The following is a 15561-nucleotide window of genomic DNA, read 5'->3' on the forward strand; positions in this document are numbered from 1 at the left end:
GGGAGAGCAAATACCAAGGATACCACTTGGGGTGCTCAATATGGCAATGATTTTCTTTGTGACAACTCTAGACTTCCCAATCAGATAAGCCAGAACTTCTCTTTTACAAATTGACTAGTTGTTGCTTGCACCAAAAATATCCTGGACAATGCATGGTACAAAATATATATAACAATATTTTTCTGCCTTTAAGCACCCATCAGCCTACCAGTGGGGTGGTTGTGTGTATTTAGCAGTATCACAATGAGATTCAGAATCTGAATCTTCTATCACTGGACTCCAAAAGACCGGGAGATATTAAGCAGAGTGAATTAGCAGAGTCAGAGGATTATTAATCACACTTACTACCCACAACCCCTACATTTCATGGTCATTTTCAAGTGACTCTTTTGAACCTTCCAGGGAGGAGTGGTATGTCAACAGTGTGAACATTATCATTTTCATATTTTCAGTAATCAACACACAGAACATTTCATATATGCCAGGTACTATGATCCAGTGAGATTTGGATAAGACTTCACTCTGGGGATATATACACCCTACTGATGGAAACAGAGATGTCAGTAGAATATCACAATAGTCAGTGATATACACTCTGGTAGAAATATAAGCAGGGGTTATGAGAACACAAAGGACAGAAACATTTCTATGTTTATTAGATTTATCTTAGCCAGGTAAAGCCAGAGAGAATACAGAAAGTGTTTATAAGAGAGAATAGCCAGTACCAAAGGCATGGAGGCAAGAAGGAACTTGAAACATTTGATATATATGTGCTTATTGGTATATTTGGAATGGAGGGATGGTGGGTAGTGTTAGGAGGGGAGATAAGAAAGGTACAGAGGTACATGATAAGGAAGAGCCACAATAACTACAAATAAAGGTATTAAAGTATTTAAACCAAACTTTGTACAATATGGAGATTGGACTGGAGGAGAATGAACCTGAAATTGGTTTGATGCTTTAGAATCATGATGAAATTTAGTAATCTCTGCCATTACATAGGAGGAATACGTCTTCGAAGGGTCACTCTTTGCAAGAACTTCTGATGACATCACATTTGTTATGTCCCTGTAGGAAAGTTATTTCTCATTTCTGAACCTCAGTTTACCTACATGGACTATGGGATCTGCTGAGCCAGATAGATCCTAAAGCTCCTTCCTTCTCTAAACTTGGTGACTATGAACCATACATCCCACATGAGAAGAATTTGAAGCATTTCACAGACTTGAGCCTAAAAACGTAGCTGAAGCAATTAGTCTGGTTCCAATAATGCAAGAGGCAGTTGTGGCTATCCACATAAAGGTACTTAAGTTTACTGAATCTTATTCTAGTTTCTATAAAGGTGCTAAACCCACCACTTACTTGAATAAAAATGGTACTTATTTTAGTGTAGGTCTGATCTACTCTCATTCCAAAGCAGCCTTTTCTGCACAAAGATCTCTCTCTGTCTACCAATGTTTTCTTTTTTCCTGGATATATCAAATTTATTTAAGTGCCAAGTTGTTGGCAAGCTGAATTAAAATTCTAAATAATAGTCAAAAAGAAAACAGAGAAGCAGACATAAATATGCAGAATAATGATGCAGGAAAATGTTAACAGGGAATATAATCAAACTTTGATAATTTGGGTAAAAACAAGAAGATCTGTGTCATGACAGAAATACAATTCTGGTAAAAGAGAAATCATCATTCTGTTATTTACAATGAATATAAATCCTGAAGATAAGGATTGGAAAGAGATATGGAAATCACTAAAAAGTTTGTGTCTATCAATACTTAATATAATTAAAGTGCTTATTTTTACTGTAAAAACAGTTTAGAGGATATGCTTACTCAATATTTCCATTTAAAATAGACTGTGACTAATAATGTACAGCCTGATCCAAATGTTAAAACTTCTGATGAAAAAAAAGGAAAAGAAATTCAATATGAACTTAGAACCAGCTGCTCTCAGCATCAAGTGCTGTCTTAGAATCAGCATCTCTCTTTTGACATTCACTTTCATTTCAGGCTGTCTGTTTCCCACTGAAGTGAAACAGTAAGAGTTCATCAGAAGATTGGAACATGATTAACTCTTACTCATACCATATGGACATCATTGCCATGCAGGATTCTAAATAGTATCTGTGGCAACTATAAAGATATCCAGTGGATGTCAAGCATCATATATGGAGAGTAGCACAGGGGACTAGGAGAAAGATGCCAGGGTCTTAATTTAGTCCAGTATGTGGGTCCTGACCCAAGCTGTGTGACTTGGGGAAACTGCCCACTTTGACTCACATTCCCCTTCTGGAAAATGTGGATTGTAATACAATAACTACATAAAAGATTATAGTTTGGTGTGCCCCCCCCCCCACCTCTCAGTCACCTGGAACTCATATTATTTTCTGAAAATTAAATACACCTAATCGTGGAACTTGGTTGGTACCCAACTTAGATTCATGAGATCTATTTTCTCACACCTTTGAAACCATTACTCAACTTCTGTGTGCTTTGTTGTTAACAGCAAGCACCGGTACCTTCTGGGGCTGGCTCCTGGGCATGAGAAACTCCAAAACCGAGGGAAGATACAGAAGTAACTGAGAGTTTTACTACCCTCTCCTCCCAACACAGGGTATCCTATAACCAAAGTCGGTGGGGGAGTACAAAAGCCCATCTCCTTTGCCTCAAAGTGTCACAAACTCGGGTGTAATTTCTTCTTCTTCTAAGCCCTACTGGGGATCACATTGCGTGCGGGACTTCATCTGAAATCACACCTTTGGTTTCTCCCCTTCCTATTCTGGCCCTCCACATTTCCTTCCTAGTTCCTCCTGGGAGCATTTCCTTAATACATATCAGTACTACTGAACATTCACCCAGGATCTGCTTCTGATAGAGCCCAGTCTAAATAACATACATTGAGATGTTCAGTGTTAGTCTCATGTATAGCTTTGGTTGAGACTATAGTATTTGAGGGCATGAGTGACTAGATATTAAAGACTGTTATCTGGTGTCTTAGAAGATGATGTTGGACTGGAAAGAGATTGGGAGTAAGAAAGAAGAAAAACAGTCAATTCTGTTTAGAAAGGCTCTGTTAACCACAAGAAACTTGCCAAGTGAAAGTCAGAGAACAAGAACTCATGGGTGTTCATCCAAGACCATGCAGAGAACACCAGCCTTGGTGAAAATGAATGCTCCAGTCACTGTTTTATTTAAACAAGCCTCACCCTTCTATGAATGGAAAATCACTCAAGATAGGTTGTTTTTGTTCACATTCTGTGATTCTCAAACAGATGACTAAGTAATGTGGAGAAAGAGGGTGATAGTCCAGGAAAAAAATATAGGAGACCAGTTCTACCTGGTTCTAAGACATTGTTTTCGTTCCCCATTTGTATCCTTCGTACTGTCCTTAGAAAACTTCTTACTTTTTTATTGCAATTATTTTGTTTCATATTCTGATCAGAGACCTTTTTGTTACTCTCCCCTCCCCGCAAATCTTTCCAATCCAGACTAGCTGAGGTGGGATCTAGGATGTCCTGTCCTAGTGCTAGCTCCTGGGACCCAGACTTCAGCACCAGACCATTTCATTCATCTGTGTCTGGAGAGGCCTATTCTAGGAGGACACTGTCAGCCACCAGGATGTATTCCTAGAACTATTTCATAGAGCTTCATTTATATGCTTTTTGTGGGAGCCGGGGAAGCCTTCTCAGCATATATCTCTGTCCTAATATACCCCCATACGTTAAATATATATATATATATATACACACACACACACACACACACACACACACACACACACACACACGTATATATATATATGACTTGCAGCCATGCTGCCGAAGCTGTGACTTACCTTCTTTACAAGCTCAGGTCTATTCCACTCTAAGTTAAAAACCCAGAGCCCTGCAGGGCTATTTCAGTAAGTAAATGTAATCATGATTGAACCAAGAAAGTAATGATACACTGATCACGGGCTGGCAGCCAGGTTAATGGTAAATACATGGTCAGTTTTGGGGGTTTTCTGGTTATTGTTTTATTTTCTTGCTTAAGAAGGTTAAACACATTCAGTGAGTCATTTCACATAAATTAACTCATATCTCCACCAGCATTTGAATCAGTGCACACACACTTTGTCTTTTACACATTTGATTTGAATATACATTTTTGGGTAAAAATGTACATTGACACAGTACATTTGGACTCTATCAGACTATCCCAATCCACAGGAACTTATTACATGTATACTATTGTGACTCTGAAAGAAAATTTCTTATGCAAATTCCTGAATATATCCATTTGAAATATCTGAGCATTTTGAGCCAGTACAAGTGTGCTTTTTTTTTTTTTTTTTTTTTTTTTAATCAAAGAGCCACTGTTTAGCCTCAGAGGCTGGATATGTTAGAGCTTCCTTAACTATTTAAACATGACTTTTCTAAAATGCCTGTCCTCATATCAGGATATCTTAACACTATAAAGAAATTTTGTTTAAAGCTGGATTAGGGCATTAATCTCTATGCAGTGTGAATTATGGCAGGGAAATATGTCTACATAGAACATAGATAAGACCTATTAAGTAAGAGGCTTTCAAAAGAGGCAGGATACTTATTAGATGTCATGTACACACTTTTCAGTGATATATGAGTTTACACATAATGGTAATACACATTTCAGAATGCTATGCTCCTCATATAATATGTATGGTTAGAAATAGGGGATATAGAAAGACAGTAAGCTCACAAAAAATCAATATGTTATCATTTAACGTGCCACACTGCCCCATCCTAAAGTAATAAGCAGTTGAAAAGAGTGCAGGATATTCCATTTCTCTCACTGCTCAGTTATGAAAAGAACATATTAGTGGCTTCCATTTTTCAACATTATGTTAATGGAATGCAAATAGAAATAGTGGAAAGGAAAACTGGATGGCAAGATGAGAATTTCTGCTGGATTCAACATTTTAGAAAAAAGTCCACAGCACAAATCTCATTTTCTGTGTGAAGCAAGAAGGTTAAAATTTGTATTTAATCATGGATTGGACTTGCTACAGCTCTGAAAAGCCATCATAAAGCATTGCTAGTATGGGCGTATTTGTTGGCCGGATAGTAGCATATGATTCAATTTTCCACCCTTTGCAGTTCAATACAGATAAAAAAGGAGTGAAATATATAAATTCTCTTCCCCAAAATGATATTTCTAGTTGATGATATTCAGCTGTATCAGAGTCTGCAAATTTTCTTGGCTTTCCAAAGACAATGACTAAAAAGAAACCTGAAAGTTGACAAGTTGACATCCTTAAAATAAATAAATAGAGATAAAAACATTTTAAAAAGATGTAAAAGTAAATAAACAGAGAAGGTGTATGGACAGTGTGTAAATTGTCCCACTTTTCAGCTGTCCAGGTCCTTGATTCAGCAAAGTCCCGGCTAACGAAAGGTAGATCATACTCATGGCCTGGCGAGAAGTCTTGGCCTAGTAGGAGTTCTTCTCTGAGACGGCACAAAGTACCAACAATGCAAAGTGATTCCAAGTCTTTAGGAAAAGCCAAGTATACTGGCCCCAGAGGTCATAGGAAGAATCAAATACATGACCCTGAGTGTGTTAACATCAGGGAGAAGTGAAAAGAGTCCAGAGAATTGTCAGTAATAGCAGACTGGCAAAAGGAACAAGCAGTAGGACAGGTAGCTAGTGATATCCTCAAAGGTTAGCCTAACTGGATAATGGCATTAGATGAGCAAGTTAGAACTACCATAACCAGGCTGATGGCAAGAGCCCAGGTTTCAAGCCACACATGATTTCGAAATATAGTAATACTCCTTTATGGGCTGAGAAACCTTAAATTTATAATCTTCCAACATCTTAGTTTTATTACCTGTAAAGCAGGTTCATAATTTACTTTATGTGAAGACTAGAGAAGCAGTATTTATCATATATCTGGTTTGATCCTTATCACACAGCATACCTTAAGTAAATATATTTTTTCCCTTTCACTACAAAGGGCAGCAAAAGTTTTATTAAAAAAGAATCTCATGGATTTGCATTTCTACCTAGAAAATCAATTTGAAAACTTCAAATTACAAAGTGAAATGTCTGTTTTTTACTGAGACAGTTGGGGGATAGTCAAAGCTTTCTCCTGATTTTATCCACAAACAAAAACAACATCTGAGAAAAAAAATCAAGGTTCAGTATTCTAGAGAATAGTCTTCAATTCACATCTGTACATCAAAAGCAGAAATAAGTCGGGGTTCACAGAGATAGGAAATTAGAGATGGAGCAAGAGGGTGATTGGATATTACCAAGATTGCCAAGATCTCAGCAGAGTGCCTGTGTCATGGCCAGTACATGTGCATGATTTGAGACTATATTAAGCTTTATTATGGAGCTATAGTTGAACATCTGTGAAATAGGAAGCAGAGTCTACTTTATCTTGACTGTTGAAGGAAACCCAAACCATTACTGAGTCATTTGCTTCTAATTCATTATTTCCACCTCCACTGTCTCATTGCCCTTCCAACTGGGATACCAGGCCTGCAGCTTCATAGAAAGAAGACAGTAGGTAAGAACCTGAGGACCTGCTTGGCTTCTTCTGATACAAGCACAAGTACTACAAAACCCTATGTCTGGAGGAAGCCATGATTTCCTTTTACTAAGAATTTTAATTTGAAAGAGGTAGAAATGAAAGCGTAACCACTAAGCTCCTGTGTGTGTGTGTTTTGTAGCTGTTTAGTGTGGCTTTTCCTTATTTAGTCAGTGCTGAATAATGTCCAGCCCTAGGGACCCAAATCCAAGTCAGCTTTCGACATGAGAAAACTCATTTTGATTCCCCCATTCGACAGAGGTGATGAACCTGTATTGACCTTGGTGACAATTACATGCAGGAGCTGGGCACAGAGTGTAAAACAGCAGGCATCAGTGAACAGGCTCTCAGAGGTAATGAGCCAAAGATGAGACACTCTTCCAATTCCTTTGGGAAATTGCTAAAAATAGACCCTTTGCTGACTCTAAGTATAAAACTAGAATAAAGACTGGGGAATATTGAGACCATGAGGTATAGACATTAATTTAAGGCCTACAAAATTATCCAAAGGTGAAAAGATGGATTCTTGAAGAATATTAAGCTTGATTGAAAGTGACAACAAAAATCTATGTGTCTGTGGGGTGTAATAGCCGAAAGGGCCCAAAGGGAACCAACTCACTGTCTTGATCTTACAGATAAGGAAACAGGCCCCAGAGAGTTTATCTAACTTGCCTAAGGATGAGAATAAGTTAGAGGCAGAGGCACGTATATAACCCTATAATTTGCAGTACTATTTTGCACTTATGTTCCACTATCACAAATTATCTCCTGTGTAGAAGCTATAAACATGTAGTCGTGTTCTTAGATACAGTAGAGGTTATATAAAATATTTTAAAATGATATAGATTATCTCAAATACCTGAAAACTATATTCTCCCTGAATAGCATTCAATTCTAACCTTGGCAAATAAAGAATGATGACATTCAGGTAATTAAGTGGGTGTGTATGTCGGGGTGTGGGGGTTTCTGAGAACTTTGCTAAATGCAGAATGATTAGGTAAGTAAATTATCAATCAATATTCAGTTTTAAATCTTGTTGGCCAACCTGTACATCTTTACTGAATTAAACATGCTCTAACTCTAGGCATTTAAACAGGAAAATAAATACTTGATTTTTAGACGAAGAAAAAAAGACACAAATAGCACCAATTTACCAGCTGACCATTCTCATTCTTGGCCCAAGGGATGAATACTGCTTTAACCTTTGGATGCGTTCCTTTAGGATGCATGTGGATAACAGAAGGCATGTTATGTAAAGCTTTACGTTGATCACAGTTCCATTGTGTGGGTCTTCATCTTTCCCATCCAAGAGAAAGCCGGAAGTACAGGTTTACACCTTCAGACATTGTCCCTGTGGAATGAAATGACCAAGGTGCAAACCTTCTATTATATGTTATGTTATTTGTTGTTAAGACATTTATTTGGCAACCTCAAGTTTGTTTTACCCTTCTTCCTTAATAATAACATTAAAAACCTCAAATTTTAGCTAGCCACAGACTAATCATGAACCTCAAGATTACATCTCCCATTTAGTTTTATCTCAATAACTGAGTTCTTAATGAGATGAAAATGGAAGTGTCACAGGGTTTCTGAGTCTTGTGTAGGGAAATATTTGACCTCTGTTTGTCATAATTTGCTTTTTCCTTCTCCCATTATGCTGTTTAAAACACGGATGTGATGGTTGGAGCTCCAGCAGTCACCTTGGGTGATGAGTTTTAAGATCCATAGCCAGGCTCTTGAAGGCTTCGTGGAGCCACCACATCAGACCTAAACTGTCCATAGCAGGCTAGCCTTGGATGAAGAAGATAATAATAATTTATTACCTATTTAACCCATCATATAGCACATGAAGTTAAAATTTCTGATATATCTGTCTAAGATTCAGGAAGATAGAGCATCTCATTATTATTGAATCAACAACTTCGTCTTAGAAATTTGGGTTTTTATACTTTTTGATCTGTTTTAAAAGAAAAAAGTTAGCTTTGTTATGACACATATTGTAATGTAGGACCTGAACAACACACTAAGTTTTCCAAGGGAAGAGAAACATTAGCAGACAAATATGACTGGTTAAAATATTCTCTGACTTTATTATTTTAACTCAAATGTTAGATAATCACCTATAGGACATAAAACAAATACACATAAAACTCTACATGAAACTTCTTCAGTACTATACCATCATCCATTTCCTTCTGTCGTTTTTTTTTTTTTTTTGGCTGTGCTGTGCGGCTTGCAAGATCTTAGTTCCCCGACCAGGAATCGAACCCAGGCCATGGCAGTGAAAGTGCCAAGTACTAACCACTGGACCGCCAGGGAATTCCCACATTTGTTTCTTTATTGAACAATTATTGAGCATTCAATGCTGTGCCAGGCACTGCCCTCTGTGCCTTTAGATATTTTTTCTTCTTCAATACTCCTAAAAATCTAGTAGATGAACTTTTCAATCTATTTTTCAACAGATCCTAATTAAGGTTTTTCTTGAAAACGTTACCCTCATTTGTTTGCATAAATTCTGTGTGCTCCAGACTTGCTTTTCCATCTAGCCTGGCTTTTCAACATGGCTGAAAGAAACAGAGGAAGAGGAAGAGAGGAAAAAAGAGGTAGAAAGAATGAGCACTGGGCCATATTTGTATGTGGTCGTGGAGAGGCATGTGTTAGTGTGTATGGTAAACCTTGAGCGGTTCTCTTTTGGATTCTAGAAAACAACATTTGCAGAGATCCAGAGGGTACTGTAAGTGCTATCACCCGCTGCCTGAGATTTGTCAGGCTTGTTACAGGCTTGCCTGGGCCCGTGGAGTGGTACTCTTAATTTTCTGGCACTGTGACTCTACCTCCCAGCTGGGCTCAGCACTGTCAGTGACCTCGTTAACCCCCCAAAGGGCTTGTAAGGTTTAGTTTCCCAAGAGGACCAGGGAATTTTAAGATTTCTTTGTCATCTCAGTGTCAGCTATGCATTCTGTGACAGTCTTTGCATCCGCTGAAAATAAATGTATGATTTAAAGGGTATGCTAAGGACTGGGTGGCCCAGTGTTTCTCTTACCCATACTAGCGATGATGGGAGTTGGTGGGCTCTTAGCATGGTCACAAATGACTCTACTCACTGGTCACAAGCATTTAAACCAACATCACTAATTTGGCATAATTATGTCTTAAGAGCTGGCTCTGTTGAAGTAATAAAATATGTCAATTATTAAATAGCTTAAAATATTTAAACATGGATTTTGTTTTGGGAAGGTGTATTTAACTCCAGTGAATTGCTAATGTGTGGTGAAAATCAACTTTAATATTTAGATGAGAACTCAAGGCTGCTGTAATGAATAGATATGACTAACCATGTATATTTATGTGTAGCAATAATGGGTTTCCACACTTAGTTTGCTTTTATCTAGGATCTACCATGTGGAGGACACCTTATGATATGAGCTGTTGTAGTTAGATACACACATCAGTTGCACATAGTTCCAGCCCACAGGCAACAAGATGGCAAAAACAAAATGAATAGCATTGAATTCAGATGTGGATTCAAATCTCAATCCATACATTTAAAAAAATGTGTTTTGGATGATTATGTCATCTCTCTGAGTCTTTATTTGAGCACCAGATATTTGCAATGGTCAAAAGGAATAGTAAAGTCAGTTCCAGGCTCAGGATATTTGTTTAAACTGTGTTAGTTCCCTTCAAGTTTATAAGAGAGAGGGGAAGCTAATGATTTAGAAATGTGAAAAATGGATTGATCCCTTTGGACCTGCATAGCGAGGCTTTGGAGGGCAAGTTGGGGTGGTTCTTGCAGTAGATATAATGCTTGGAGAAATAGAGGTATGAGTAGTGCTTGGAAAGGTAAATTTTACTTAGCAAAGTGGAAACATTTGAGCAAAGTCTTGAAAACAGGAGGGCATGATACCTGTGTAGAATGTATGGCTTGTTAAATGTGGTTGAAGCATAGTTTAATTTTCTAAAATAATTTTCTTCTGCAACCTGAGTCTTATTTAGAATCTTTGTCGGATTGTTAAACCTATTTTTTTCTGACATCATTAAAATGAGGTATTTCAAATTGCCAGGACTTGAATTATCACACTTATTAGATTAATAGAATCTGAATAAGCACCCAGTGGACACTGAACTTCCAACTCCACTGTGAGAATAAATTTATCACCTTCACTTTCATCAGTGGGCACTTGACACAAAGGAACCCATAGAGATATAACACAATGTCTATGTCACTGCTGCTTTTTTTTAAAAAACTTGACCTTTCTTTCTTTCAAATAGATATGCACAGAATTGTTTATGAGATGAAATAACCTGACTCTATTTGAAGTGTTTACAGAAAAGATTTCCCAAAAGATTGCTAAAGAAGAAAGATTACAGAGACTATCAAAGTCTTGTTAACAGCCATCAATAAAACCATGGCTTAGTTTATCTCGTGTTAATCTAAGCAAAATTTTATGATCCAAGGTCAGCCTTTCATCTTGGTTAGACCATCAAACCAGGAATGAAAATTAATTTCAGGAATTATTGAGTTGCACTGGACATTGGCATTAGGAAAATCTTGATTTGAATTTTAGTTCCACCATTAACTGGTTATATGCACGTATTTTTAAAGTTCTGTTTTCTAATTAACAAAAATGGGAATTAGAACTTTTTCATAAGGTAGTTGCATTAACAGTTTAAAGATACCTTTTTAAAACCTAGCAATATGCTTAATAGTAAGGTTTTAATACTTATTTATTATCTTTATTTTATTGTATAAATGACATTTAGTATACACAACTATATGCCAGAACTAATCGCTATTTTAATGGTCATTTATAGTGGAGGGAGGACTGATTTATTAGTAATAAATTATGGTAGGGTAAAATTAATCTTTAAGAAATTCATAAACGTAATTCTAAGAGAGTGCAAATGAAAGAATGATTAATTTGGGTTTGAGAGATTAGGGGACGCCTCGAAGCAGCATTGACATTTGAGTTTAGCCATGAAAGATGACTATTCTAATAATCTGAGAATGAAAGTAAAGATGCTATGAACGAGGAACTGCATGGAACCCAGGGTCAGGAATAGCAGTCCTCCTGAAATTTGGAATGGGGGAATATATGATTAGTCTTTCAGTTTTTGAGAGACAGTAGGCTGCCTTATCTTTGTTTCCATCTGAGAGCCCCCTATCATTGCATTACATCACTGTCCTCCACTTCCTCCTCACTCTCGAGCTTATCCGTCTCCTCTTATCTTTTCTACTTTGCATTTCACGGAGTCCTGCCAGGTCTTTTTCCGTAAGACCTCTCATATGCAAAGGAGTCACCAATACATGTAGTCACTAGCACCATAAGAGTTTTGGGGAAAAAATATACAAGTAGAGGGGTAATAAAGTGCACACAATCCCCCCGCACTCTAATTAAACCACAGCTTTGTCCAGCCATGGTTGCTTATTCATTGTAGCCAAAGTTCCAATGGAGAGTGCCCCTGCATCCATGATATTCTGTATATTACAGAGACAAGAGGCAGGGAACATTGATGCATCTGTATGATGATGGAAGCTCATTGGTCAAAACACAAACAAAACAACTACCATGCTATGAAGAGGAAATTTCTGGACTTCATGAGCTGCTGTTAGCTTGTTTCTCAGTTTAGCTAATCAGAACTGTCAAATCAACATTCTTCTAAGCAACAGGGTCTCCAGATTTGTTTCTCACCCACCTTATAGACCCAAATATTGATTAATTGAGTCACTGTGACTCAAATCTAGATTTGAAAGAGAAGACATGACTGTCCCAACCTGGGTCAGGTGAGCACTCAGTGCTCACACAGTGGACAGAGCCCAGCAAGTAACTTGACTGACATGAATTCCTTGATATGACAAGAAATGTGAGCTAATGTGTGACTCCAGACTCTCCACAACAATGGGGAAATGATGTCTAAAAGGAAGAGGCAGCATGGCAAGTTTTAGAGGAATTATAGGCCAGTAGCAGAACTTAAGGGCATAAAGATATAGACCAGGAACTAACAGTGATGATCACCAGATGTCTGGCACAAATGTGGCAAATATGGTTATTTATGCATGACACTGTGCTCCCGAATACTCTTGAACTTTTAGACCCTTTCTCAAGCTATTGCAACCATCACGGATTTTTGCCCCAAGTTGATCCATATAATAGAATGTTGGGAAAATAATTATTCTGTCACATCTGAACCAGCAGTGGTAAGTAACATGAAATTAAAGTCAGGTTTCTAAAAGTACCTTATATGTACCATATAAGCATGGAAGTTACTTTTCCAAATGAAATATTTTGTTATATTTGGTTACATTTGTTTACATCCTATTGTTTGTTCCTAAAGACTACCTTTTAGAAAAAACAAAATATATATATATATATATATATTTCTTTTATTGGCACTGAAGAAAACAAAATGTTCAGTGATGTTATTATACAAATTATATAAGTAGAACATAATCTCCAAATAAATACTGAGATTCCAAAATAACTTTGATCACATGGTTTTATACTTGGAGGGATAACTGAATAACCAGTTGTAAAGAGCAGGAACTTTTTAGTGAGTAGGTTTGGGCTCCTATTCCTGACAGTTATTAGCTTTGGAGCTTTGAGCAAGTTACTTACATTACCTTTTTTTGTTGTTGTTGTTGTTGTTGTTGTACGCGGGCCTCTCACTGTTGTGGCCTCTCCAGTTGCGGAGCACAGGCTCCGGACGCGCAGGCTCAGCGGCCATGGCTCACGGGCCCAGCCGCTCCGTGGCCTGTGGGATCTTCCCGGACCGGGGCACGAACCCGTGTCCCCTGCATCGGCAGGTCGACTCTCAACCACTGCGCCACCAGGGAAGCCCACTTACATTACCTTTTGAGTCATAGTTTTATCCTTTGCTAAATGGGGATTAAAAATACCAACAACGAGAGGGCATGTAGTTCTGTAGAAAGTGTGGGTAAACATTGTGATTCGTAGCAAATGATCAGTGCGTGATTTCTGCTATTGTGATAGTATTTATGGAACTCCCTTTTCCAAAAAAAAAAAAATTTAAACACTTGTTTTTATCTCCATCTATATGCTAACCACTTTAATAGAAGTTGCGTTCTATCAAAAATCTGATTCATCCTCAATAGACTTCTATGTAACTACTTTTGCAACCACCTAAAAATAGTGAGTAAGCTCCATAGGCAACCAATAATTACACTTCACGGCGTGGCTGGTTGTTGAGCTAAGCATACTGGCACATGACTTTTTTGTAAAATAAATGAATTACATATGAGGAGTTCGGGGCAAGGCTTTTCTCTCATGGACTTTCAACTGCTGTAGTACCCATTACAGAGGAATTATGAGCCGTATTTGACCCACTTTAGTTGTTTTCTGTCAAGTGAAATGCTAAGCAAAGTGAATACTACAAAATTCTTCCTATGAGAAGCTTATTAATATAAAAAGCTGGATATCAAAAAGGTCAAAACTTAATTTTAAAGGGCTCCAAGCAATTTTGACAAACTCTCTAGATAAGGGCAGATGGTACGTAACAATTTTCTACATGGCTAATTTTAATAAGACGGTTTTCCCAGTTCTTCTGTGAAATTAGTAAGAGGACTCCAAAGAAAGGAATACCTATTGATGACATATTATATTCCCAAAATTATTAGATATTTTGCATGTATTAGTTTTTTTGTGTGTCCATAACACTATTCTATCGTAGATATTTGTACATCTGTATTAATCAAAACTCTTTGAAAGTGTCAGAATTAACTTAGATGACTTTGGGGAAAAAAAGAAAAATAAACTACATGGTTTACATAACTGCAGGAAAGGCAGTGAAAAGCTATGCTTTCAGGGCTTCATGAAGGAACCTGAGACTTGAATGCCACTGGTGTTCTATTTGCAAGCTATGAAAACCAACTCTGGCTATAATAATGAGAAAAGGGAAATTTATTTGAAAGATATCAGGTACTCCTGGAATTCAGTGTAGCTTAGAGGCTCAAGTTTGGAATGTGACAGAAACAGAGGAAATTCCAGAAGGCCAAAGAGCAGTAAATTTAGCTGTTTTTTTCGTGAGAATGTTTCTCTTGGAGGCCACTTGTACTCTACCAGGATGAAGCCACCACTGGTAATTAAAGATCATCACCAACACCACATAATCAAATAACATTTGCACAGTTGCTCTGTTTTCCCCATCCAGTACAGACACCGGGAGAGAAGCATCCAATTAGACTAGCCTAGAAATTGGCCTCTTCTCCTTGAGGTTTTTTCCATGGGAGGATTCTGACCATTTGCAAGACTCCATACAAAGAGGGAATTCCTTAAATGAGTAAAGATAATTGGAGGCCTGACAGTCCCTCCAAACAAGAGACAGTCCTCATAGCTCTCTCCCTTTGCCCAGTAAATTTGCCTCTCTGGATTGGCAGCATCAACTCCTTTATGTCAACTTCTTCCGTTTGTTAGGAAGGAAGACTGCCAACAAATTCCAAACTTACATATTCATCACCAAAGGGGAAATAATTAATTCTCCTCTTTGCATCTTTATAAACTGTGAGAATCCCTTGCATTATCAGTATTTGGATTGCATGCCCGTCTCTGATGCCAGGAAAGTCCCCAGGTGACATCTCTCCTTAAAACATGGTTGAATTGGGCATAGAATCATTTACTCTAAAGATACTAGCTTTATATAGCTACCCAAATTATCACTTGACTGAAGAGAATAATGAACTTAGAAGATATCAGGCAACTTCTATACAGTTACAAGAATGCTAGATGCTGGAAAATGTATTGAAATTCAGTGTGTGTGGTTATCTTTAAAATGCACCATTCTGCCTTCCAACTTTTCCATAAATGGAGAGTATGGTCACACAAGCTATTTAACTCTCCATTGTTCCAATAATTTGATGAAATAATGGACAGTTTGAACCGTTTCAAAAGTGAAATGGCAGTAAAGATTTTAATTAAATCTTCAGAAATCAGCTACTTTGAGCACTACCAAAAATATCTGATTGAAATTTTCTAGTCAACTTAAAAAAAATAA

Source organism: Leucopleurus acutus, assembly GCF_964270905.1.
Source record: "Leucopleurus acutus genome assembly, chromosome: 20".
Taxonomy (NCBI): domain Eukaryota; kingdom Metazoa; phylum Chordata; class Mammalia; order Artiodactyla; family Delphinidae; genus Leucopleurus; species Leucopleurus acutus.